This window comes from Heterodontus francisci, chromosome 9, assembly GCF_036365525.1.
Source record: "Heterodontus francisci isolate sHetFra1 chromosome 9, sHetFra1.hap1, whole genome shotgun sequence".
In the NCBI taxonomy this organism is placed as follows: domain Eukaryota; kingdom Metazoa; phylum Chordata; class Chondrichthyes; order Heterodontiformes; family Heterodontidae; genus Heterodontus; species Heterodontus francisci.
In genome coordinates, this window is record NC_090379.1 from 54,716,975 (window position 1) to 54,742,288 (window position 25,314).

The 25,314-nt window shown below is 42.1% G+C and overlaps 1 protein-coding gene and 1 long non-coding RNA gene across 3 annotated transcripts in view; one reads left to right on the top strand and one right to left on the bottom strand.

The window, feature by feature from the left end:
* The window catches only part of LOC137373477 (uncharacterized), a 59,564-nt gene extending 43,112 nt beyond the window's left edge, over positions 1-16,452 (bottom strand). Inside the window, exon 1 of the long non-coding RNA XR_010975634.1 lies at positions 16,304-16,452. This is a non-coding gene — a long non-coding RNA (uncharacterized lncRNA). The remainder of the gene's footprint in view (positions 1-16,303) is intronic.
* A 591-nt stretch (positions 16,453-17,043) lies between these two features.
* LOC137373770 (guanine nucleotide-binding protein G(I)/G(S)/G(O) subunit gamma-2) overlaps positions 17,044-25,314 on the top strand; it is an 86,446-nt gene continuing 78,175 nt past the window's right edge. The window contains exon 1 of one of the 2 annotated variants that reach the window (XM_068039103.1): positions 17,044-17,205. The gene's annotated coding sequence lies outside the window, so the exon portion shown is untranslated. The remainder of the gene's footprint in view (positions 17,206-25,314) is intronic. The other variant, XM_068039102.1, reaches the window with a different exon arrangement.

Sequence of the window (25,314 nt, forward strand, 5' to 3'; positions counted from 1 at the left end):
GAAAGACGTTCTACATAGTCTATATGAGGAACTAGGTGCCAAATTAAGAAGCAGAACCTCAAAGGTAATAATCTCTGGATTATTACCTGAGCCACGTGCAAATTGGCATAGGACAAATAAGATTAGAGAAATTAATGCGTGGCTCAAAGACTGGCATGGTAGAAGGCGGCACAGTGGCGCAGTGGTTAGCACCGCAGCCTCACAGCTCCAGGGACCCGGGTTCGATTCCGGGTACTGCCTGTGTGGAGTTTGCAAGTTCTCCCTGTGTCTGCGTGGGTTTTCTCCGGGTGCTCCGGTTTCCTCCCACAAGCCAAAAGACTTGTAGGTTGATAGGTAAATTGGCCATTATAAATTGTCACTAGTATAGGTAGGTGGTAGGGAAATATAGGGACAGGTGGGGATGTTTGGTAGGAATATGGGATTAGCGTAGCATTAGTATAAATGGGTGGTTGATGTTCGGCACAGACTCGGTGGGCCGAAGGGCCTGTTTCAGTGCTGTATCTCTAATCTAATCTAAAAAAAAAGTGGGTTCCGGTTCGTGGGGCACTGGCACCTGAACCATGCTGGGGCCGGTGTTCTAGCGAGCCGCATAACGAGAGAAGTAGAGAGGGTTTTAAACTGAATAGTGGGGGCAAGGGATCACATTTGGGAAGATATGGTAAATCAAGGAGTAGAGACAAGTCAAGAGAGAAAGGTATTAATATGGGAAATGATAAACATACTGTGACAGGAAGGGACTGAGCATACAAATCTAACAGTGAATCAACAGATAAGGCTAGAGGTTACAAAAATAACAAAATGACAAAATTAAAGGCTCTGTATCTGAATGCACGTAGCATTTGAAACAAAACAGATGAACTGAAAGTGCAAATAGAAATAAATAAGTACGATCTGATAGCCATTGCAGAGATAAGACTACAGGACGACATAGATTGGGCTAAATATTGAAGGGTACATGGCATTTAGGAAGGACAGGAAGCCATGAAATGGTGGAGGGGTAGCTCTGTTAATTAATGATGGTATTAGTGCAATAGAGAGGGATGACTCAAGTTCAGGAGACCAGGATGTAGAACCAGTTTGGGTCGAGATGAGGAATCATAAAGGCAAGAAGTCACTTGTGGGAGTGGTGTACAGGCCAACTAACATTAACCACACTGTAGGACGGGGTATAAAGGAAGAAATAATGGCAGCTTGTCAGAAAGGTACAGCGATAATTATGGGGGATTTTAACCTATAGACGGAAAAAATCATATGGGCAAAGGTAGCCTAGATGAGGGGTACATAGAATGTTTTCGAGATAATTTCTTGGAATAATACGTTCTGGAACCAACCAGAGAGCAGTCTATACTAGACCTGGTATTGTGCAATGAGATAGGATTAATTAATGACCTCATAGTTAAGGCACCCTTAGGTAGCAGCAATCATAATATGATTGAATTTTACATTCAGTTTGAGGGAGAGAAGAGTGGGTCCAGGACTAGTATTTTAAACTTAAATAAGGGCTATAATGAGGGCATGAAAGCAGAGCTAACTAAAGTGAACTGGCAAATCAGATTAAGGGATAGGTCAATAGAGATGCAGTGGCAGATGTTTAAGGGGATATTTCAGAATATACAAAATAGATACATTTCAATGAGAAAGAAAAATTCCAAGGGTGGGACCTGCCATCCATGGTTAACTAAAACATTTAAAGATAGTATCAAACTTAAAGAAAAAGCCTATAATTGCACAATTATGGGAGGCAGGTCAGAAGATTGGACAGAATATAAAAAACAGCAAAGAATGACTAAAGATTGATAAGGAAGGTAAAATTAGAGTATGAGAGAAAGCTAGCTAGAAATATAAAGACAGATATTAAGAGTTTCTATAGATATTAAAAAACGAAAAGAGTTAACAAAGTGAGTGTTGGTCCTCTCGAAAGTGAGTCTGGCGAATTAATAATGGATAATAAGGAGATGGCAGATGAATTGAACAGACATCTTGCATCGGTCTTCACTATTGAGGATACAAGTAACATCCTAGTATTAGTTGTATGTCAGGAAATGGAAGGGAGGGAGGAACTCAAGAAAATTACAATCACCAGAGAAATGGTACTGAACAAATTGTTGCAGCTGCGGGCTGACAAGTCCCTGGGTCCTGATGGACTTCATCCAAGGGTGTTAAAAGAAGTGGCTAGTGAGATAGTTAATGAGTTAGTTTTAAGTTTCCAAAATTCCCTACATTCGGTGAATATTCCATTAGATTGGAAAATAGCGAATGTAACTCCTTTATTCAAAAAGGGAGGGAGGCAGGAAGCAGGAAACTACAGGCCAGTTAGCTTAACATCTGTCTTAGGGAAAATGTTAGAAGCTATTATTAAAGGGGTAGGTGGAAATGTGGAGTAATCAGTTTAGCCATAAACTTATTGAATGGTGGAGCAGGCTTGAGAGGCCGAGTGGCTTACACCTGCTCCTAATTCATATGTTCATATGAGGCTTGGATAAGGGGAATGGGCACCAGATCAAGGTTCAGATGAGGAGAATGGGCACCAGATCGAGTCTCAGGTGAGGGGAATGGGCACCAGATGAGACTCGAGTGAGGAAAATGGGCACCAGATCGAGACTCAGGTGAGGTGAATGGGCACCAGATCGAGACTCGGGTGAGGGGAATGGCACCAGATCGAGGTTTGGGTGAGGGGAATGGCACCAGATCGAGGCTTGGGTGAGGGGAATGGGCACCAGATCGAGACTCCGGTGAGGGGAATGGCACCAGATCGAGGCTTGGGTGAGGGGAATGGGCACCAAATCAAGACTCGGATGAGGGGAATGGGCACCAGATCGAGGCTTGGGTGAGGAGAATGGGCACCAGATCGAGGTTTGGGTGAGGAGAATAGGCACCAGATCGAGACTCGAGTGAGGGGAATGGCCACCAGATCAAGGTTCCCTTTTACGTAGAATTACATAGAGTACCCAGCAAAGGAACAAGCCATTCAGCCCAATTAGACTGTGCTGGTGTTTATACTCCACACAAGTCTCCTCCCATTCCAATCACCTCAGCTCATTCTTTCAGCATACCTTTCTATTCCTTTTTCTCCATATACTCATCTCTTTTTTTTAGAAAGCATCTGAACTATTTGCCTCAACCACTTCCTGTGGTAGCGAGTTCCACATTCTAACCACTTTCTATTGGATTTATTAGTATTTATCGTATTTATCATCCCTGGTTTTGGATTCTCCCACAAGTGGAAACATTTTCTCCAGATCTACCCTGTCCAAACTTTTCATAATTTAAAGACTTCTACCAGCTCTTTGCCAAGTCTTCTCTTCCCAACCTGTTCAACTTTACCCATAAGCTGTAAATGCTCAGTTCTGGTAGCAACCTTGTATATCCTTTTTGCACTTTCTCCAGTTCTTCCATGTCATTTTTATAGTACGTGAACCAGAATTGTGCACGATACTCTAAGCGCGGCCTGGCCAAAGTCCTATATAAGTTTAACATAACTTTACCACTTTTGAATTCTATACCTCTAGAAATAAATCTCAGTGCTTTTTTAGCATTTTTACTTGCTTTGCTGACCGCGATGCTGCTTTCAATGGTATGTTCATCCGTATCCTTAAATCGCTTTTCTCTTCTACAATATATAATTTCTTATTTTCTAAGATATAGGTAACATTTCTGTTTATCCAACCAAATTGCATCACTTCACATGTATCTTAAAGTTATTTTGCCACTTAACAGCCCAGCCTGCAAGTTTTCTGATGTCTTCTTGTATTACATTGCATTCTTCCTCAGTGTGAGCTATAGCCTCCAGTTTGATATCTTCTACAAATTTTGATATTGAGTTACTTGTTCCTGTTCAAATAATTAATGTAAATTATGAATAACTGTCCCAGCACTGATCATTGTGGAAAACCACTTTTTATCATACTCCAATCTGAATAATTGCTCTTTATCCTACTCTCTGCTTTCTGTTTTTCAACCAATGATTCAATGTCATTTCTGGTGTTCTGACAGTATAGGCTGGATTGTCCTGCAGGTTTCAGGACCTCGATGTTGGGACCAAATAGGGGTCCTGAGCCTACACTTGCAGGCAGCTAGAACAGTGGCACAATCTTCCAGGAGGCACCCTCCGAATTGCCAGCTCTGCGCTCTTTGTCCTATTAAGGATGGTGGGGTGGGGGTGGGGGTTGCTCTTGCTGACCCAATCATAGGGCCAGCAGCTCTGGAGTCTCGGCAGCCCCACCAGGAGAGGTGAGCGTTGCTGAGGCAGGTCAGGGACTGCGAGGGCCTCTCAACATGGAGGCCCCCTTTGAGGTGTGGATGCAGCTATGCAGCAACCCAGAAGTTCCCAAACAGGCCGCACAAAAGTCGGTGCCTTTAAGATATCGTGTGTGAGTGGCTGCAAAAAAATTAGAGGTTACGTTTTACCAGATCAAGGCTCGGATGAGGAGAGTGAGCACCTGATCGACGCTTCGGTGAGGGTGTAGTGATGGGTTGCAGCTGCAAGTCATCGTGCACCTCTGTGAGCAATGAAGCTCAGGTTAGTGACCATTGGCTGAATCAAATGTTTGTGGTGTTCAAGTGCATGTTTAAAAGTTCCTTATGTAATATGACTTGTTGCTTTGACATGTGAAATATTGTAAGACTCACAGGACTACAAGTAATATCTCAAGAAAATATGGGTTTTTATTATAAGTTAACTAGAACATAAATGTACAAATAGTTACTACACAAGCCACACCTAAACACATCTCACTCTGCCAGGCTACACCAACAACTCCCTGGTCATATGTGACGCAACATCACTTCCTCTAGTGACTTTCACTTACAGCTCTTAAGGTGGTCCGCTCTTCAGGTCGTTCCACAACATGCCCCTTTTTTCCAAAGATACAAACATATGTACAATATACAATGATGTTGCGGTTTTGACTAAATAGTAGGCATCTGTCTGTCTCGGAAGACGATGGACATCGGCCAGAGTATATGTCACTTCTGAGTTAAATATGCCTGTTGTGGCTGTAGAGACCAATTCGTGAGTGACAATCCCTTCCACAGCTGGCACTGATGAATATTGTTGGTCCGAGGTCGACTGATGTTTTTTCCTTCCACCGGGCTCTCTTTTCTGCCATCTGGTCATTTCTTTTGTCCTACATTTTTTCCAAGCCCTTCTTGACTGCCATTCTCCAGGACTTCCTATGCATCGACTCTGATCTCAGTCAACCTGAGGTCTTGCTTGCAGACATCTTTGTATTGCAGATGTGGGTGACCTGTTGGTCTTGTGCCAATAGCAAGCTCGCTATAGAGCATGTCTTTGGGGATGCGGCCATGATCCATTCAGCACACATGCCCCAGTCAACGGAGTTGTCGCTGAGACAAAAGGGCAAACATACTGGGGGTCCTTGCATGCTGTTATATTTCATGAATAAAACAAGACTCTATTTATAAGTGAGTAAGTTTAACACTCTCTAAAACGTAGAGCAGGTTTACTTATTCGTCTCGATCTTGTTATTGTCAACCTTTTCCCAGAGCTGAACTTGTCTTGATGACTCCTCTGAGACTCTGGTAACTCAGAACTCTGGTTGGCATGGTCTTCCTCAGTATTCGTACCCTCTGTACATTCATCTTCAGACTTTGTCTTTGAACGTGTCCACAATGACACATATATGTTATATGTAGTGTTGTCGCACAGCTCTCTGAGCTGACTTCAGTTCCGTCTGAGAATAGCACCTTTGGGTGTGTGGACCTTGTACGATCTGGACTGATCGAATATTCTAGCAACTTCTGCAGGATACCAAGTCCCCAATGTATGATGAGGACTCTGACCTTCTGTCCTACTTGTAATTGAGCTAATTTTGGTCCTGCTTGCCTGTCATATGATGTCTTCATCTTACCTTGTTTAGAAACCTTAGAAAAATTATGACTGACAACATCACCAATCACCAGCAATCCCTCTAGCCTCTGGGTACTTGCTGCATCGAACAGAACCCTGAGGAGAACTCCGGTCATACCACCTCTTTGTGGCAAGACTCCCAGCCTTTGTGTCGTCCTTTACATGGACTGACTTCGATGTTTTCTGCCATCTTCGGTGTGTTACTGACTTCATGTATTGTAATGCATCATAAACCTTGGCATACTGGAAGTCCTGCGACAGCTGGTTCAGTTGTGTCTACAATATAAAACATTTGTGATAGCCATTTGGAGCTCCCATAGCTGCACTGCAAGGTTATCGTCTCAATGCACTTGATTGGAGAACCACTGTAGGCAGTCAGCCTGGCCATGGTGGGTCATACCATAGATTCCCATTTCTTTAAATACATGTCCTTCAGTATATGGATGGGCAGAATATTTGCTTTTGCTGCAGTGTAAATTTTTATTCTGAGTTTATGCTTGCCATTCCTCTGTGGACACGTAATCACAATCATGGCAGATGCAAAATAGCATTGACATGTTGATCCAAATTTTCTATGTGAAATGCTTGCTCCATGTTCGCACGAGTGCATTCTTCATCCGTGTCCTACTGGCAATGTCTCTCTGCTGACCTGATGTACCTGCTTAGGCTTTTATTATACCTTTTGGTGCATTTGCCATCCTGTCTTGCAGACGTTCTCTCTGCATGTGATCTGCCACCATTCCTATGTTCAGTATCTGAGCTCGGCCTTCTGCACTGCCTTGCCCAATGTCTTCACATGCCACAAGCTTTGCACTGATCCTGATAAGCTGGACAACTGTGAATTGGGTGAGTCAGGCCACTTTTGCCACAAGACTTAGCAGACTCCTGAGCCTTGTCTACGATGCCAATTGTTGTAGCTGCCCCCTATGCTTGTAACTGTCAGCACCCGGTAATGATGGCTTCAGATTTTCTTCCATCATTGAGTAATACATCTATGGTGTGCCCTTTCTTCTTTCTTAGCAGGTCTTTTTGAAAGGCCTCTAATGGGATAGACATGATTACTAGCTCTATAATCCATTCTGACAATTCGATATCTGCAAAGTCACATTCTTGAGCTTTCTCTCGGCAACTTGCAACAAACTGGTCAATGGAACGCAACTTACCTTTGCTGGTAGGTCATTAGCTCAAGCCTATGTACTCGGAAATTTACCTTGAATTGCTGCTGCAGGAATGTCCATAGCTTGCTAGGGTCCTTCTGATCCTCAGCTGACAATCCTGATGTATTGATCCAATGCAGACCCTCTTTGCCCAGTGTGATCTTAATCTTGATAGCTTGTTTCTCTGGTTTGTGCACTTCTTGATTCAGGAAATGCAGCTCCATGCTCTGTTGAAACAGACTCTATGTTCGACACCTTCAAATCTGTAACTAGATATCTGAAAGCTATTGTCTTAATGATCCTGCTCTTTTATAAATATAGGACGTTTTACAGGTTTTCTTTTTCACAGACACACTTTTTTCTTGTTTAGACAGATCCGTTTTTTGCAGGCCTGCCCTTTAAGAATGAGACTACTTTGGGTATTTTTCAAATGGAGCGAGCAGCTCTTTCCCTTCAGCCAGCTGCACCTTTGCAGTACCAGCAGCTGCCACAATCAGCCCTTTTCACTGTGCACTGGACTTCCAGTGGCACTGTTGAGTTTTTCCCTTTCTTTTTGGCTTAGGCCCCGCCCACAAAGCAAAAAAAACCTTGGAAAATTAAAACGGTAATGGCTTCAGCTACTGCTTTTCAAACTTTTCAGCCACTGCCAGATTAGTTGAAAGCTCTGATCCCCTGGCAAATTGCCTACTGTACTCACAGAATTTCAATGCCTCCCGGGGTCCTGTCTGTGGTCCTAGCTCACTGCTCTCCAGGATCATCAGCCATTCCAGGTAGGCAATCTGCTGTCATTTGTTCTCTCTTAGTGTGTTCTTCAAAAAAAGATCAAACTTTGCTACAAAGTAATATTTGGTGATCTTCAGAAAAAAAAAATCCCAAACATTGCCACCATATAATAGTACTTGTCCTTTGATATATGAACTATTGTAAGTATCATGAATACGTGCAATGCCGTACTATCGGTTGGCAACCTGAATTAAACTTTTTAAAAAGGAGACAAAGAACTGATAAAAGATGACTGCTAAAAGGGCCACCACAATTTGCATCTAAATACCTGACATTCCAATGCACTGGAGATGTAGGTCTGGTAAATCGCCAACCAGAATGGGCTACCTGCCTTACTTTCATTAACAAGACATTAAAAGCAATCTTGGAACATTAACACTGGTGGAGATGGACCACTCAAGACGTGATCACTGAAACAACGGGACCCCTGAGAGAGATTGGAATTTTTGGACCTGATCTAATTAAGTTGCAAAACAGAGAATACACTGGGCCATCATGTGACAGACTCACCATCTGTGTGAAACTAGCTGCTCCTTCTCTCTACAGACAGACAAGCACCAGAAACTGATCAGTGAAGGACCTAAGTGGGCTTTCTCTCTTTCTCTCTCCAGGTGACCTTGTAAGATTGAACTCTGCCTACTGGCTGCAAACATCCAAGCCTATCATTGCTGCAGACAAGGAAGAAAACCATCTGCATCACTGTCTCCAAGAAAACCCTGAACCAGTCGGCCACATCTACCAGCCAGAAACTTCAGGACCACCAAATTCAGGCAGGACAACTGAATTATCAAACTCCATAGACTGTAAACTCTTTTCAGACTCCAATCCAACCAATGTATTCTTCTCCGCTCTGTAACTTGTTTGTGCGTGTATGTGAGAGTTGGAGCATGGTTTATTATTTTACTTAGATCGGGTTTTGGTTTTAAGTGCAATAAACTAACCTCTTTCTTGTTTAACTCAAGAAAACCAGTCCAATTGGTTCTTTTATGATCATAGCACAGAAAAGGGATAAACACTCACTGAATTGGTTAGCACATCCACTGTTTAAAAGAAATGAACCCTGTTGCAGTCAAACAATGAGGGACAAGAGGGGAGGCTTTTGACCCCTCCTCACCTGATCGTAACAGTACGACACACAGGACTACAAGTAATATTCAAAGAACACATAGGTTTTATTATACTTTCATTAGAACATATATGTATACAAATAATTACAACACATTACTAAAGACATCTCACTCTACCGAGCTGCACCCGCAACTCCCTGGTTATGTGTGACATGACATCACCTCCTCCAGTTACCTTCACTTACAGTTCTTAAGGTGGTCCATTCTTAAGGTCGTCCGACAACACCTTAGAGAGAGAGAGAGACAAGAAACAGATTGTACGAGCCTTGCATTCTACACCTTCCCTGGTTACTTTTGGCAGAACCCTTGAAACCTTCACCTTGGCCTCCTGCTGAGAACCCATATCCTCTCCCACATTATGTCCTGCTCACCCATCACCCTGTGCTCACTGACCTACATTGGCTGCCAGTTCAACAACACCTCAAATTTAAAATTCTTGTCCTTGTGTTAATCTCCTTTCATTGCCCCTCACTTTCGCTGTAACATTATCCATCTTTACAACCCACCGAATACTCTACATTCCTCCAACTCTGGCCAAATGTGCCTCCCTGCTCCCTTTACATAACCACTGACAAAGATGGGGGAAGGAACAGATCTGCAGATAGGGATGGGGCATAGAAATGGATGTTGGGGCATAAAGCGATTTAAACATGAGGATGAGAATTTTAAATAAATTGTTGGCCGACCAGGAGCCAAAGTAAATCATGGAATCATAGACTTAGAATGAGGCCATTTGGCCCATCATATCCGCGTCATCTCTCTGCTAGAGCAACTCACCTAGTCCCCCGCCTTTTCCCCGTAGTCCTGCAAATTAAAGCTCTTCAGATGATTATCCAATTCTCTTTTGAAAGCCTTGATTGAATCTGCCTCCACCACAATCTCAGGCAGAGCATTCCAGATCCTAACCACTCCCTGTGTAAAAAGGTTTTTTTTTCATGTCATCGCCGTTGTTTCTTTTGCCAAACACCTTAAATTGGTGCCCTCTGGTTCTCAAACCTTCCATCAACAATTTCTCCCTATCATTTCAAAATTGAGGCGCCCTCTCTCCAACTTTTTAAAATCTAAACTAAAAATGGCTTTTGCAGCCAGGCCACCACTGTTGGTGGTGTGTGTGTGTTTTGGGTGGGCAGCGTTGAGCCCCTCTACAGAGTGGCCTGCACCTGCTCCGGCACCCAGACATGCAGGAAGGGCCTCTAGACCTGCCTAGAATGCTGGCCCCATCATTTATCACCAGGAGGCCGCATCCAGGCAGGGCGGCACAGTGGCGCAGTGGTTAGCACCGCAGCCTCACAGCTCCAGGGACCCGGGTTCGATTCCGGGTACTGCCTGTGTGGAGTTTGCAAGTTCTCCCTGTGTCTGCGTGGGTTTTCTCCGGGTGCTCCGGTTTCCTCCCACAAGCCAAAAAGACTTGCAGGTTGATAGGTAAATTGGCCATTATAAATTGTCACTAGTATAGGTAGGTGGTAGGGAAATATAGGGACAGGTGGGGATGTTTGGTAGGAATATGGGATTAGTGTAGGATTAGTATAAATGGGTGGTTGATGTTCGGCACAAACTCGGTGGGCCGAAGGGCCTGTTTCAGTGCTGTATCGCTAATCTAATCTAATCTAAACTGGACCCTGCTGCCTGAGGGGACCTGGCGGCCGACTGGAAAATCCCAGTCAGCCTCCTTTAATTGGCATTAGTTGGCCATTAATGAGTGAAAATGGCCCAGAGGCGTGATGGAATGGGGTAACCTGCATGTAAACCGGCGGCACTAATCTTAGCACCTGCCCACTTCCGATTCCAGCCCAGCAAGAGCTAAAAAGCAAGCCCCAAAAGAAAATCAAAATTCAGAAAATGTAGTTTTGAAAGTACTGCAAATAAATGTTTATTAGAGAGAGAGACATAGATGGATTGCACACACCCATGTTCTACACATTGGTTATTTTTGTCGGACCTCCTGAAACCTGCTCGTGGATCCCTAGGAGGCCACGGACCCCCGGTTGAGAACCCCCGCCCTAGAGCACTGCAGGGCGGCCTTGTTCAGCTATCAGATTATTAGGTTTGCCAACTAAGTTCTGGCTGAAGTGTTTGCAAACACCTTCAGCAAGAAGTACCAATATATGATCTATCTTGGCCTCATCCTGAGATCCCCACCATCAAAGATGCCAATTTTCAGCCAATTCGATTCACTCCACTCGATATCAAGAAATGGTGTAGCGCATTGATACAATAAAGATTATGGGTCCTGACAACATCTCGGCTGTAATGCTGATGACTTGTGCTCCAGAACTAGCCGTGCACCTGGTCAAGCTGTTCCAGTACAGCTGCAACACTGGCATCTACCCGACAATGTCATGTCCACAAAAAGCAGGGCAAATCCAATCCAATCCAATCCAGTACAAATCAGCCACTTAACGCCCCATCAGTCTACTTTCAACCAGCAGCAAAGTGATGGAAGGTGTTGTCAACAGTGCTATCAAGTGGCACTTACTCAGCAATAATCTGCTTACCGATGTTCAGTTTGGGTTCTGCGAGGGACACTCGACTCCGGACCTCATTACATCCTTGACCCAAACATAGACAAAAGAGCTGAATTCCAGAGGTGAGGTGAGTGGCTGCCCTTGACATCAGGGAAGCTTTTGTCTAAGTGTGGCATCAAGGAGCCCTAGTAAAATTGAAGTCAATGGGAAACGGGGGAAAACTCTTCACTGGTTGGAGTCATACCTAGTACAAAGAAAAATGGTTTTGGTTGTCGGAGCCCAGTCATTTCAGTCCCAGGACATCGTAGCTAGAGTTCTTCAGGGTAGTGTCATAGGCCCAACCATCTTCAGCCGCTTCATCAATGACCTTCCATCCATCAAATGGTCAGAAGTGGGTAAGTTCACTGATGATTGCACAGTGTTCAGTACCATTGGCATCTCCTCAGATACTGAAGTAGAAAGACCCCATATGCAGCAAGCTCTGGACAAGTGACATTTCTACAATGAGAGTCAAACCAGTTCCCTTTGACATTCAACGCCATTACCATCACTGTATATCACACCACCAACATCCTGGGGGTCACTGACCAGAAACTTAACAGGAGCAGTCACATAAATACTGTGGCTACAAGAGACCAGGTCAGAGGTTGAGAATTCTGCACTGAGTAACTCACTTCTGACTCCCCAAAGCCTGTCCACCATCTTGTGCCTTGTAGATGGTGGACAGGCTTTGGGGAGTCAGGAGTGTTATTGGAATACTCGCCACTTACCTAGATATGTGTAGCTCCAACAACACTTAAGAAGCTCGACATTATCAAGGACGATGCAGCCCACTTGATTGGCACTCCATCAACCACCTTAAACATTCACTTCCTCAACTCCACTCCACTCCCTTCTTTATCGTGTCCACTTAGGTTGATGCCAGGTGGTCCGTCTGGTTTTAATCTTATTTGACTCTTTTGAAGCGAATTGATACACTTAGTGGATTTCTAACCTATTTCAGAAGGCAATGCAGAATCAACCACACCTCTGTGGGTTTGGAGTCACATGTAGGTCAGACCGGGCAAGGATGGCAGGTTTCCTTCCCAAAGCGACATTAATGAACTAGATGGGATTTTATGACAATCTGGTAGTTTCATGATCACCATTACTAATACTAGCTTTTCATTTAATTGAATTTAAATTCTCCAGCTGCCATGGTGGGATTTCAACTCATGTCTCCGGAGCATTAGTCTAGGCCTCTGGATTACTAGTCCAATAATAACAACAACTTATATTTATATTGTCACGCTCACGCAAGGAGAAATTATGAACTGTATAATGAACTTATGAAACAAATCCAAACAGACATGAGGTGCACCAAAGCGGCCGGGATTCAAACAGACCAATCAGGAGAAAGGATTGTGGCAGCGCGCTCTGGAACAATTGAAGCGGAATCAGTGTTGGTTAATTTAGTCATTAGTTCAAAGTTGAGGATTCCATTCTAGTCCAACAAAGACAAAGGACACTCCCTAAGATCACCATCTTTAAACTACATGTAGGCAGAGACTGGAGTTTGGCCTTGAACTCTCTACCTGAGAAATCGTACCAGGACATCGCCATTAAGCTTTGGTTGGAATGTAACGAGCAGTCTGCAACATCGCATCCGTCTTCCCGAACACACCAAGTCTTTCTTCAGTGAACAAGGGAAACGATTACAGGCCTGTACCGTCTCAAGTCTTCAGTCCAGGGAAAACAAGTTTAACTTTAAAATCATCAGACCTAACGCATGTTATCTTTATAATCTCTATCTTTTCTTGAGTGTGTGTGTATCTATATGAGTGTGAGTGTGGGCGTTGTTGCATATATCTTTCTTTTTAAACTTATGAGAAAACCTCTCATTTGTCTGTTCTTGACAATTAAATCATGATGGACTTCATCCTAGGGTCTTAAAGGAAGTGGCTAGTGAGATAGTTGATGCATTGGTTTTAAATTTCCTAAATTCCCTAGATTTGGGGAAGGTATCATTACATTGGAAAATAGCAAACGTAACTCCTTTACTCAAAAAGGGAGGGAGACAGAAAGTAAGAAACTGCAGGGCAATTAGCTTAACATCTGTCTTAGGGAAAACATTAGAAGTTATTATTAAAGACTTTGTAGCAGGGCACTTAGAAAAATTCAAGGTAATCAGGCAGAATCAACATGGTTTTGTGAAAGGGAAATCATATCTAACCAATTTATTGGAGTTTTTTGAAGATGTAACATGTGCTCTGGATAAAGAGGAACCAGTGGGTGTATTGTACTTAGATTTCCAGAAGGCATTTGATAAGATGCCACATCAAAGATTATTGCGGAAAATAAAACCTCATGGTGTAGAGGCTAACATACCGGCATGGATAGAAGATTGGCTAACTAACAAGAAACAGAGAGTAGGCATAAATGGGCCATTTTCTGTTTGGCAAGATGTAATGTGTGCCACAGGGATCTGTACTGGGGCCTCAACGTTTATAATTTATATAAATGACTTGGATGAAGGGACCAAAGGTATGGTTGCTAAATTTGCTAATGACACAAAGATACGTAGGAAAATAAGTTGTGAAGAGGGCATAAGGAGGCAACAAAGGGATATAGATAGGTTACTGAGCGGGCAAAGATTTGGCAAACGGAGTATAATGTGGGAAAATGTGAAATTATCCATTTTGGCAGGAAGAATAAAAAAGAAGCATATTATCTAAATGGTGAGAGATTGCAGAACTCAGAGAAGCAGAGGGATCTGGGTGTCCTAGTGCATGAATCACAAAAGGTTAGTATGCAGATACAGCAAGTAATTAGGAAAGCTAATAGAATGCTATCATTTATTGCAAGGGAAATTGAATACAAAAGTAGGGAGGTTATGCTTCAGTTATACAGAGCATTGGTGAGACCACATCTGGACTACTGTGTACAGTATTGGTCTCCTTATTTAAGGAAGGATGTAAATGCATTGGAAGCAGTTCAGAGAAGGTTTACTTGACTAATACCTGGGATGGGTGGGTTGTCTTATGTGGAAAGGTTGGACAGGCTAGGCTTGTATCTGCTGGAGTTTAGAAGAGTAAGATGTGACTTAATTGAAACATATAAGATCCTGAAGGGTCTTGGCAGGGTGGATATGGAAAGGATGTTTCCTCTTGTAGGAGAATCTAGAACTAGGGGTCACCATTTAAAAATAAGGGCACGTCCATTTAAGATAGAGATGAGGCGAAATTGTTTCTCTCAGAGGGTCATGAGTCTTTGGAACTCTTTTCCTCAAAAGGTGGTGGAAGGTCTGAATATTTTTAAGGCTGAGGTAGATAGATTTTTGATAAACAAGGGAGTGAAAGGTTATTGGGGGTAGGCAAGAATGTGGGAATGTGGAGTTGAGGTTACAATCAGATCAGCCATGATCTTGTTGAATGGCGGAGTAGGCTCGAGAGGCCGAGGGTCCTACTCCTGCTCCTAATTCGTATGTTCGTATATTCGTAAAGGAGGCTAAAATAATACTTCAAAAAAAAACGCTGTCTTCGGTCAGTCGAGAGGTGGAAAAGGGGGAACCATCCCTATCATCTCTCACCTGCCCATTACAATATAGCACCTTTAACGTAATAAAACATCCCAAGGCATTTCACTTGAGCATTATTAAACAAAGTATGACGTTGAGAAGCAGAGATATTAGGTCAGATGAACAAATGCTTGGTTATGAGGTAGTTTTGAAGAAGTGTCTTAAAGGAGGAAAATGTGATGGAGAGGTAGAGAGGTGCAGGGAGGGTGTTCCAATAACATAAGCACAACGCTACCATTCCCTCTCTGTCAAAAGTTTCTTCAGGCTGCAGTTTCCAAAGTAAAGCATTTCTGACAGTGCCAGCTGTTCCTGGCAACAGTTACATCTCTTAAACATTGGTCTGTTGCCCATGATGCAATGGGAGTGCAAGTCACAGGATTGGGGAACTCCAACATAATTGTTGCTCATTTTAATATATATGGTAATGAACTTCCAGTAGCATCAGTGAGCATGCACATGGGAAACCCCAGATTGCAGCCGTTATGGGATCGAAACCTGGCTGAAATGGGCCCTGACCCCAGAATCCACTCACAAAATTGATAGCATGCTGATATTATAAAAGAAACTCAATAAAAATATCAAATAAATTTGAAACAATGATCTAGTTCAGAGCAGTGCAGAGGGAGTGCTTCATTGCTGGAGGTGCCATTTCTCAAAAAAGACATTAAATTGAGACCCTGTTGCCTTGTTCATGTGGATGTAAAAGGTCCCATAGCATTACTCAGAGAATAGGGATGTCTCCTGATGCCATGGCCATCATTCTGATCATTCATCCCATTTGCTGTTTGCTGAATCTTGCTGTGCACAAATTGTCTACTGTGCTTGTCTATGCAACAACAGTGACAACATTTCAAAAAGTAATTCATTTTTTTGTGAAGCACTTTGAAACATCCCAAAACTGTCATAAGGCATTATATAAAAGCAGAGGTTTCTGGCATCCACGCGGACACATTTCAAAGGGGGATATTTTGTTTGTAGATGCAAAACAGACAATGTGACACACATTCGGAAGGTGAAAATGCAACATTGGGGTTAATTCAGTGTGATAGAAATGTAAATGGTGATCACAACAATTATAGATAGAAATCATTGATGATGGCTACCAGAAAGTTAACATCAATAGCAATTTCAATCTGGCCATTCATGTATTATCCATGCCCAGGTTGAATTACTGGTGAATACTGTATAGAGTACACAAGGTGTAAGGAACATTGGTTCACAAAAATCAACAGTAAATCCTCAATTGTCACACTTCAAGAATCATTACTGGGTGAGGTAACAGTGAATGAGGCACTTAAAGGAAAGAACATAGGTAGAGTCTAATGTAATTGTACTCGCATCAGTACCTGTCATGGCTGGAGCTTTACTTTTGAACAAATCGCATCCTTTTTCATAGCATTGATGTATACTTGGACCGCATGAAGAAAGAAAAAGGTTACTGTTTTTAACCTTTGAGGAGAAGATTAGGTTCTGATTACTGTTCTCTGCTGTGCAAAGACAGCAGCATTGCTACATTTACACAAACAACACAGGAAATCAGTCATTCACCGTTGCCATGGTAACATTGGGGCAATCCATTTTATTAAAGTCCACTGTGCCCCTCACAGGAACATTACAAAAAAACTCCTGGATAATAGAACTAGATTGGGTGCAAATGAACAGTATTGTATCATCACTCTGATTTTTAATATGGACAGCCTTTGTTGGTGATGCTGGTTTGGTAGCCCTGATCAGGGAACACCCCTTCATGCCAGCAGCTGGGAAGAATATAAAAGTCACACAGAGGTTTCTGTTGGTGGGGGAGGGGGAAAGCAAGTCCTCAGAATGTTTTCATCTTTTGTTTAATATTTCAGTGTAAGATTAAATTCCCTGATTACTTCAACTGGTGCTTCATGAGAAGCTCAAGAAAGCAGCCAGACCATTGCTGGTAAAGTACTGCGGGATCTCTGCAGAAGAGCAAACAATAATTTGCTGTGAGCAATAGTTGTAAGGAAAGGAGCACAAGGCACACAAAGAGAAAGGCTAAATGAGAGAGAGACAGACAGAGGAGGGAAGTTACAGCAGCTAGAAAGGGGAGGAAGTGGGAGATCTGCTGCTTCCTGTATACAGAATGATGATTGAAGACAAAGCTGGGTGTGGACTCGTCTCTCAGGGCTGCTGCTTACACAGCTGCTAAGCTTGGATTCTCCCGCATATTTAACATATTTTAAGAGAAGAGTGAATATCTGCGTTGAGTTCACTGTACAAGGTAAATTTGCCTTTTCCTTCCCTGTTTTTAATCTTACACTGAAGAATTGTATTGATTAATGTATTTTTTGCCAAACACACTTGTTCTGTATTCAGTACTGTTATGAGACTATAAAATGGTTAAATTTGTGTGATTGTTATTCAATGAACCAATATTATCAACAACTGTGAAATAACTGTCATTGATTATGTTTGTGATTGGTGTTAGGAAAAGGCATTGCTTTTAATCTGAAAGCTGTAGAAAACAAATGTGTAGCTTTTAACGAGGAGAGGGCTTGCTCTTCACTACGAAGGAGGGTAGAGTGATTTAATTGTAATTCCTTTATTGAGGTTGGAAATTTGTACCTTATCGCTAAATGCCGTGTGTTCTTTTTTATGAAATTTACGAGCAGCAACAGTTTCCAGCTCTGTTCTTTCGATAACCACATAAACCACAAAGGAGCCTGTATGGATTTTGCTGTATAAATGTATTTTCATATTCAAATTCTCATTGCAGTTAAATTTCTGTATTTATAAAAACATGCTCTAAATCAATAAAGACAAAATACCAGAACAGTAGAATATTACATAGAATAAAAACACATTTTTAATATTGAAATTACTTCTGAAAGCTGTTGAGATGACTACATAGGGCAGTTCAAAAACAACAGTCAAACCAGTTTTTTTATGATATCAAAGTATCTGCATGGAATAGTCCATCAGATGGAAAAAGGTGTTGATTTGGTTGCTAGTAATAGCATTTAATTAGTAACTATGAATGCTATTTTTGCATACTGTGATGTCACATGACTTATTTTTACTGCACCTCCTCCATTTTATTGACGAAAATGTAGACACTTCAAAATTCTGATTAACTCAGTGTGATTCATAGCTGCATACTAGACTGATACCTTTTAAATTCTATAGGAACATGTTAACTTGACATTGAAGAATAGATAACTTTGATGTGAAATTTTAGTGTCCTAATAATGTGTTCTGATTACTTGACTGGATATCCACATCCAAATTGTCCAATGAGATCTTTACTGGCGAGTTCTGTTGAGCTGATGTGTGTTATAGATTGTGTATTACCCAAACATCTGAAAAAAATAAATAGCAAATATTGTGGACAAACTTGTATCAAAAGAACCTCTGCTTTATATATTTACTAATTGGCTTTTGTTGTGTAATTTGAGGCTCATTTAATCAATCGCTTCTGTATTCAGACTTAATGTGCACAGGGGAATGTAACTTGCACAAATGAGAATCATTTGGGAAATTATACAGACAGCAGTCTCTGAAAGTTCACAGCCTGATGGGGTTTTCATAGCCCCTCCCAAACTGTGAGAGATGCTCTGCTGCCAACCACAGCAATAGACACTTCAGAGTCAAATTTCAGTTTTAGCCAGTGCATTCCTTATCATTCTTTTACATGGAAACATTAGTGGAATCCAATAGACATTTGATTATAACAACATTTAAATCAGTCAGTAAGTTTTGCCTCCTGTCCATAGCTTCTTTACTGATGTTTATAAGTGTTAACTGGATTAGATTACTGATCAACACTAGATATTGATTTAATCCTTTGTCATATTGTTTAACTGAATTATGAATCCATTAATTAAACTGTAGAGCTTCTTTCATTGTCACAAGGAGGCTCAATCTGATGCAGATACCAATACAAAAGGTCTGCAGCAATGGCCTCCCATTGTCCAACAGTAGGTCATTTTATATTGCTAAATAAACCAACACCAGATGTTTGCGTTGAATCATAAATTATCACAAACGTCCATTTGTAGAAGTATAAATGTTGCCCTTGGATTGGATGATGTGAGGAGATCGGTACAGCACTACACTATACAGTAGAAACTGGTACCACCATTACTCATTCTTTTATTGCAACTCTCAACTACAATACAGTATTTGTTTATAATCAGAGTTATAAACATTGAAGAACCAGGTGAATGTTTGAATATGGTATCATGTTGTAACAGTTCGGTACGTATTATGCCAAATTAAGTGCAGTATACTTTGATTATAAAACAAATGTGTTTAAAATAAAGACATCCTAAATAGGGTTTTTTACCTGAATGAAGAAATTATTGTGGCACAAATTGACGTTTGTCATGGCAATATGAGACACTACAATAGTTCCTGGGTAACCAGGGACAATGTTACAGACCATAAGGCTGAAAATGAGCAGTTCTAAGTGAGATAGGCCTTGGAAATGGAAATAATCTAAAAAAAAAATTGCATTAAAACTGACATTTTGAAGTAATGGTAACAGAAAAAGTGATAGTGTTTTTATGATTCCATTTCTTTTGTTCCACTTGAAAGTTGATACGGTCGAAAGGGACTTCAAAGTACTCCAAGGTACGTCAGTACCCAGATGTTGGGGGGGAATTTTATGCTCTTCCCCCACGGTGACTTTGGAGGTGGGGAGAGCATGTAATCGGGCGGGATGGTGGTGGGGGTTGGGGGAACCCACCACCTTCCACCTCCACCAAATTATGGCCGGGGCGGGAGGCCCATGGACGGCCTTCCTGCCCTGCCGCCAATTGAGAACCTTAAGTGGGCATTTAATGCCCAATTAAGGGCCGCATCCCACTGCCGACGGTATTAGCCCAACAGTGGGCAGGCCTGTCGCAGCACAGAGAGCCTCTAATTGGCTGGCAGCTCTCAGCAGATGAGACTTCCGTCGCCAGGCTCCTTAATCCCGTGGCAGGCCAGCTGATGTCCACTTAAGTGCTTAATTGGTACATAATGCAGCGGGCCTTCCCCAGAGGAGGGAATGCAGAGTTCTCGCCGGCGCTTTAGCCGGTGGACAAGACCCCCATTATATAATGTGTGTTTAAAGTTCAACTATATGCAAATCACTATTATGGAGACTGAAAATATTTGGGAGGGGGGTGGGGTTGGGATGAATATTGTGGGAGGGTTGGACGTCATTAAAGATCAGATATTGGGGGGAGGCCAGATAATCGCAGTCAGGATTTGAACATCATTGGGGGGGGAATCGGACATTGCAGGAGTGGGGAAGTGAATTGGACATCATGGGGGTCAGACGATTGCCAAGGGGTCCAATCATTTGGAGGTGAACCTGTTGAGCCTGAGGCAGCACACCTGCTCTTCCTGACCCACAAGCAATGCAATAAAATGCACTTACCTTATGGATTGGATTCTTCTCACCTCCCTTCATTTGCTGGAATTTGTAAGGCCTGGGAATCCCAGCCTCCATGTGTTTAAAATCAAAATTCAGTTAAAATGGTTTTCTTTCTCAATGGTCCAAGCATTTTGTCTTCACTTGCATGTTTCCTGGTGATGGACTTGCTGAACCCTTGGTTACAGTTTTTAAATGATTTTAGCTGGCATGGTGGAACCAAGAAACCGTCAAGCTTTTGGATTCTAGATTCCTTATTTTGCAATGGTAATAAGCAGACCATTATTATTAGCTTTGAAAAAAACATAATCACTCTTTCAGGGAATTTCCAGATAACCTTAAATCTAATAACAGCCAGGAATACCCTACTTTGGAAGTTCATTTTTTGAGTCACTACTGATCATTTTAGTGAGGCAGATGTGATGCCTAGTGGAGAGCTAACTTTTGAGATGTATGAGTTAGTGGTCTCTACTGCAAACTGTCTTCTTAAACCCCTCTCTCCTGTCTCTTTCACCCTCATCTCCAACAATAAGTGCGAGGGGCTCCTGAACTACTTTGTTACTAAGATCGAGACCGTATGATCAGCCACCTCTGCTGCTTACCTCTCTTCAACTAGCCCACTGGGCCAAACCTCCTCTAATGCGTCCCTCCGCCCACAAGCCCTAACCCTGAACTCGCATCTTTCTCTCAGTTTCTCTCCTATATTTCCTCATCCCCTTTCCAAGTTCATATTGTCCATGAGATCCACCTGCTGTTCCCTCTATCCTATTCCCTCTAAACTGCTGACTTCCCTCCCTGGTTCCCATGTTAGCCGATGATGTTAACGGTTCTCTCTCTCTTCAGGTGTTATCCCTTTCCCCTTTCAAATCTGTACTTATTATCCCTCTCCCCAAAAAAAACAACCTTTGACTCCACCATCCTTGCAAACTACTGCCCTGTCTCCAACCTCCCTTTCATATCTAAAGTCATTGAATGTGTTGTCACCTCCTAAATCCGTGCCCATCTTTCCTGAATCCATGTGTGAGTCCCTCCAATCAGGTTTCCACCCCGCCACAATACTGAAACGGCTCTTTATCAAAATCACAAATGTGATTGTGACAAAGGTAAACTATTCCTCCTCCTCCTACAACTTGCCTTTGACAAGTGACAGTTTGTTACAACGCAAGCATCACCCACGGTTGACCACACGATCCTCCTCCAATGCCTCTCCGCTGTTGTCCAGCTGGGTGGGATTGCTCTCACCTGGTTCCATTCTATCTAATCATAGCCAGAGAATCACTTGCAATCGCTTCTCTTCCTACTTCAACACTGTTATCTCTGGTGTCCCCCAAGGATCTATCCTTGGCCCCTCCTATTTCTCATCTACATGCTGCCCCTTGGCAACATCATCTGAAAGCACAGCATTAGTTTCTCATGTGTACAATGTGTACCATCTCTACCTCACCACCAACTCTCTCAATGCCTCCACTGTTGCTAAATTATCAGACTGCTTATCAGACATCCAGAAATGAGCAGAAATTTCCTCCAGTTAAATATTGGGAAGACTAAAGCCATTGTTTACAGTCCCTACTCCAAACTCTGTTTCCTAGCTATAGGTTCCATCCCTCTCCCTGGTAACAGTCTGAGATTAAGGCTGTCTGTTCGCAACCTTGGTGTCATATTGACCCCAAGCTGGGCTGCCGACCACATATTTGCACCATCATCAAGACCTATTTCCAGCTCCGTAACATCGCCCAACTTCGCCTCTGCCTCAGCTCATCTGCTGCTGAAACCCTCATTCATACTTTTCCTACCTCTACACTTGACTATTCCAATGCACTCCTGGCTGGTCTCCCACATACTACCCTCCATAAGCTTGAGGTCATCCAAAATTCTGCTGCCCTCATCTTAACTCGCACCAAGTCCCATTCCCCTATCACCCTTGTGCTCGCTGACCTACATTGGCTCCTGGTCAAACAACGTCTTGATTTTAAAATTCTCATCCTTGTTTTCAAATCTCTCCATGGCCTCACCCCTCCCTATCTCTGTAATCTCCTCCAGCCCTGCAACCCTCCGAGATATCTGCGCTCATCTAATTCTGGCCTCTTGAACATCCCCAATTTTAGTTGCTCCACCATTGGTGGCTATGCCTTGAGTTGCCTCAGCCCCAATCTCTGGAATTCCCTCTCCACCTTGCTTTCCTCCTTTAAGACACTCCTTAAAACCTACCTCTTTGACCAAGCTTTTGGTCATCTGACCTAATATCTCCTTTTATGGCTCAGTGTCATATTTTGTTTTATAATGCTCCTGTGAAGCATCTTGCGATGTTTTATCATGTTAAAGGTGCTATATACATATAAGTTGTTGTTGCAGTGAAATGGTTTTAATTTTTAATACACTTTTGAAACACGTGTTTAAGGAGACGCGACATGAATTACATCAGTGTACCTTGGATGTACCTAGAGTTCTTGTGGGTGATGCTTATGTTGTGACAACTGCTCAAAATTGCAGATATGTAGACAAGTTGGATAGCCTGCTGACATTCTCTGTCTAGATTCACCCAACAATGCTAGAACTCGTAAAACTGTACTTCAGTGTGAATCATGTCTTTAGGAGAAGAGGGGAAAACCCAGAAGAAGAAATCCAAAGGTGGTGTCACACAGTACAATTATATATCTGTTGCAAAACTGATGATCTCATAATAGGTCATTGCGATTGCAAAACTGGAAATGCTACAATGAAGATTCGATATTACTTTATTACTGAACCAATACTGCAGAAATATGCTGTTTCCCACATTCTACACGATTCCTTTAATTGGAGACATTGGGCGTAATTTTGACTTTGTGCAATAATGTAAAATGGGTATTATCGGATTAAACACCCTTTGTACATCTCTCTCAATTTTCATTTCCATTTCAAACGGGAGAGATGCATGGTGGGCAGCTGATCTGATGTTGCCCATTTTATACTTATCAAAATGGCCCCCAATCACTTTAATGGGGAATGGTCTCTACTGAAATGCTGTTAGGTAAGCTTTACAAAATGCCTGATACACTGATGTAACCCCCCATTCTTACCCTTTGATATAAGCACCAGTTTCATCGGGATGTCTTTGTGCTGACATGTAGTGTAGCTAGAAAGTTACTACATTTGGGAATGCTTTTAAAAAATGATTGGAGCAAAGACAGGGAAAGAGATTGAGATTTCCTCTTCCAATGGATAGCAGTGCTAATAAATGTACTTACTAACAGTCTGTCTGAAGAAGCTACACAGAGGTGGTGCTAAACTCCAAATTTCTCTGAAGATTTCTGGTTATTCGCCCCATGATGTTTTCCAGTGAAGAGGTTCAACAGGTGACCTCCTTCAAGCCCCTTTTGAAGGTCTTTGTCTGGCAGGCTACAAGGAATTACACAAGAGCTACCTGTGGTGACTTGTCTTCTGATTTACTTTCCTTCCCTGTTGGGAAGTACAAATCCTTGTCAGTATGGCAGTGATTAAGAGCTTGTCTTCTGTGAAATCACATGGGCATTGGATCAACAATTTGTTATATTTCTAATAAGAATATGACTTTAGAGAAGCAAGTCCTGCATCTGGTTAGTCTTTTCTCCAATATAGTTCTTGACAAGTGTCAGAGAAAGATTCACAAATAGATTACCCCTCCCATTGACATGCATTATAAACCAGTATCAGTTCCGAAGAAGGGTCACTGACCTGAAACGTTAACTCTGCTTCTCTTTCCACAGACCTGCCAGACCTGCTGAGTGGTTCCAGCATTTCTTGTTTTTATTTCAGATTTCCAGCATCTGCAGTATTTTGCTTTTATTATAAATCAGTATGCCTCTTTTTCTGAGCCTACCACCAGGTGCAGATCTTATCGCCCCTTGACCCATGCCATTTCTTCCCAGATTCTTCCCAGAACCTCAGCAGTAGCTTACTGGTGATTGAAAGAGGGGAAAATGCCAGGTGCTAGTCAAATCTCTATCCTTTGTTGCCAGTATGAGTAAAGTTAGAGTTGAAAATGAGGGGAACAGAAATTTCAGGCAAAAGCTTTGTCCTAAAATATGAAATGAGATTTTTAAAGGTTTCATTTATGTTCATTATTATGTGTCTACATTTGTCTGGTCACAGCTGCTGAATAGAAGCAGCTGATTTCCTTTGACACTTATATTGATCATGGGTTTGGGTAGGGGGTAGGATAATCGGTTGTCTGAAAAATTTAGGCCCATTTCAGATGGAATATGAATTATCATTTAGGAAGACACTGTGCAGGATGGACATGAGTCGGCTGGTGATGCAGAAGAAAATATGACAGTCATGACTGACTTAAGATTTTTTTCAAGTTTCCTTCTGCCTTGTGGTGCAACACTTTGCAGGAAACAATTTTGTTGCCTATTTAAGTGAGAGAATTTCTGGAATGTATAGGGGAACTGATTACTTTACTTGTTTTAGGCACCCATGAAATCCATGACACCCTGAACAGGGTGGGGTCTTAGCCCGACAGTAAATACTGCCAGAAAAGGCTTCTAAAAATCAAACACCAAAAAAAGTTAGTGTACTTCCCCTTTGCCAGTCCTTTGTTATATTCAAGGGTCCTAGACATCCTAGGCACACACCAGTTTGCACTTGTGATAGATTTGAAAAGTAATGCATTGGTCTCTAGTGTACAACACTGTGGCTTTTCTGTGTCCAGCTTTATATCTACAAGGGCAAAATAGTAATGTGTATTTTTCCTTTAATGTGACAGCGACATTATCATAATATGAATGGATTGCTATTATATTGTACTTGGAGTCTTTAATCGTTTATTGAAATATCAGAGGACCTCTTCCCTTGCAATCAAAAGAAATGAAGCACCATAATAATCAATGATAAAGCTAAGAGTTCTCGTGTTCATCTGAACACATAATATCATGACTAATTAGCATATAAACAACAGAAATTCTGCATTCTTTTATTTTTGGGAGCTTTCTGGATTAGGCTGTAGCCATT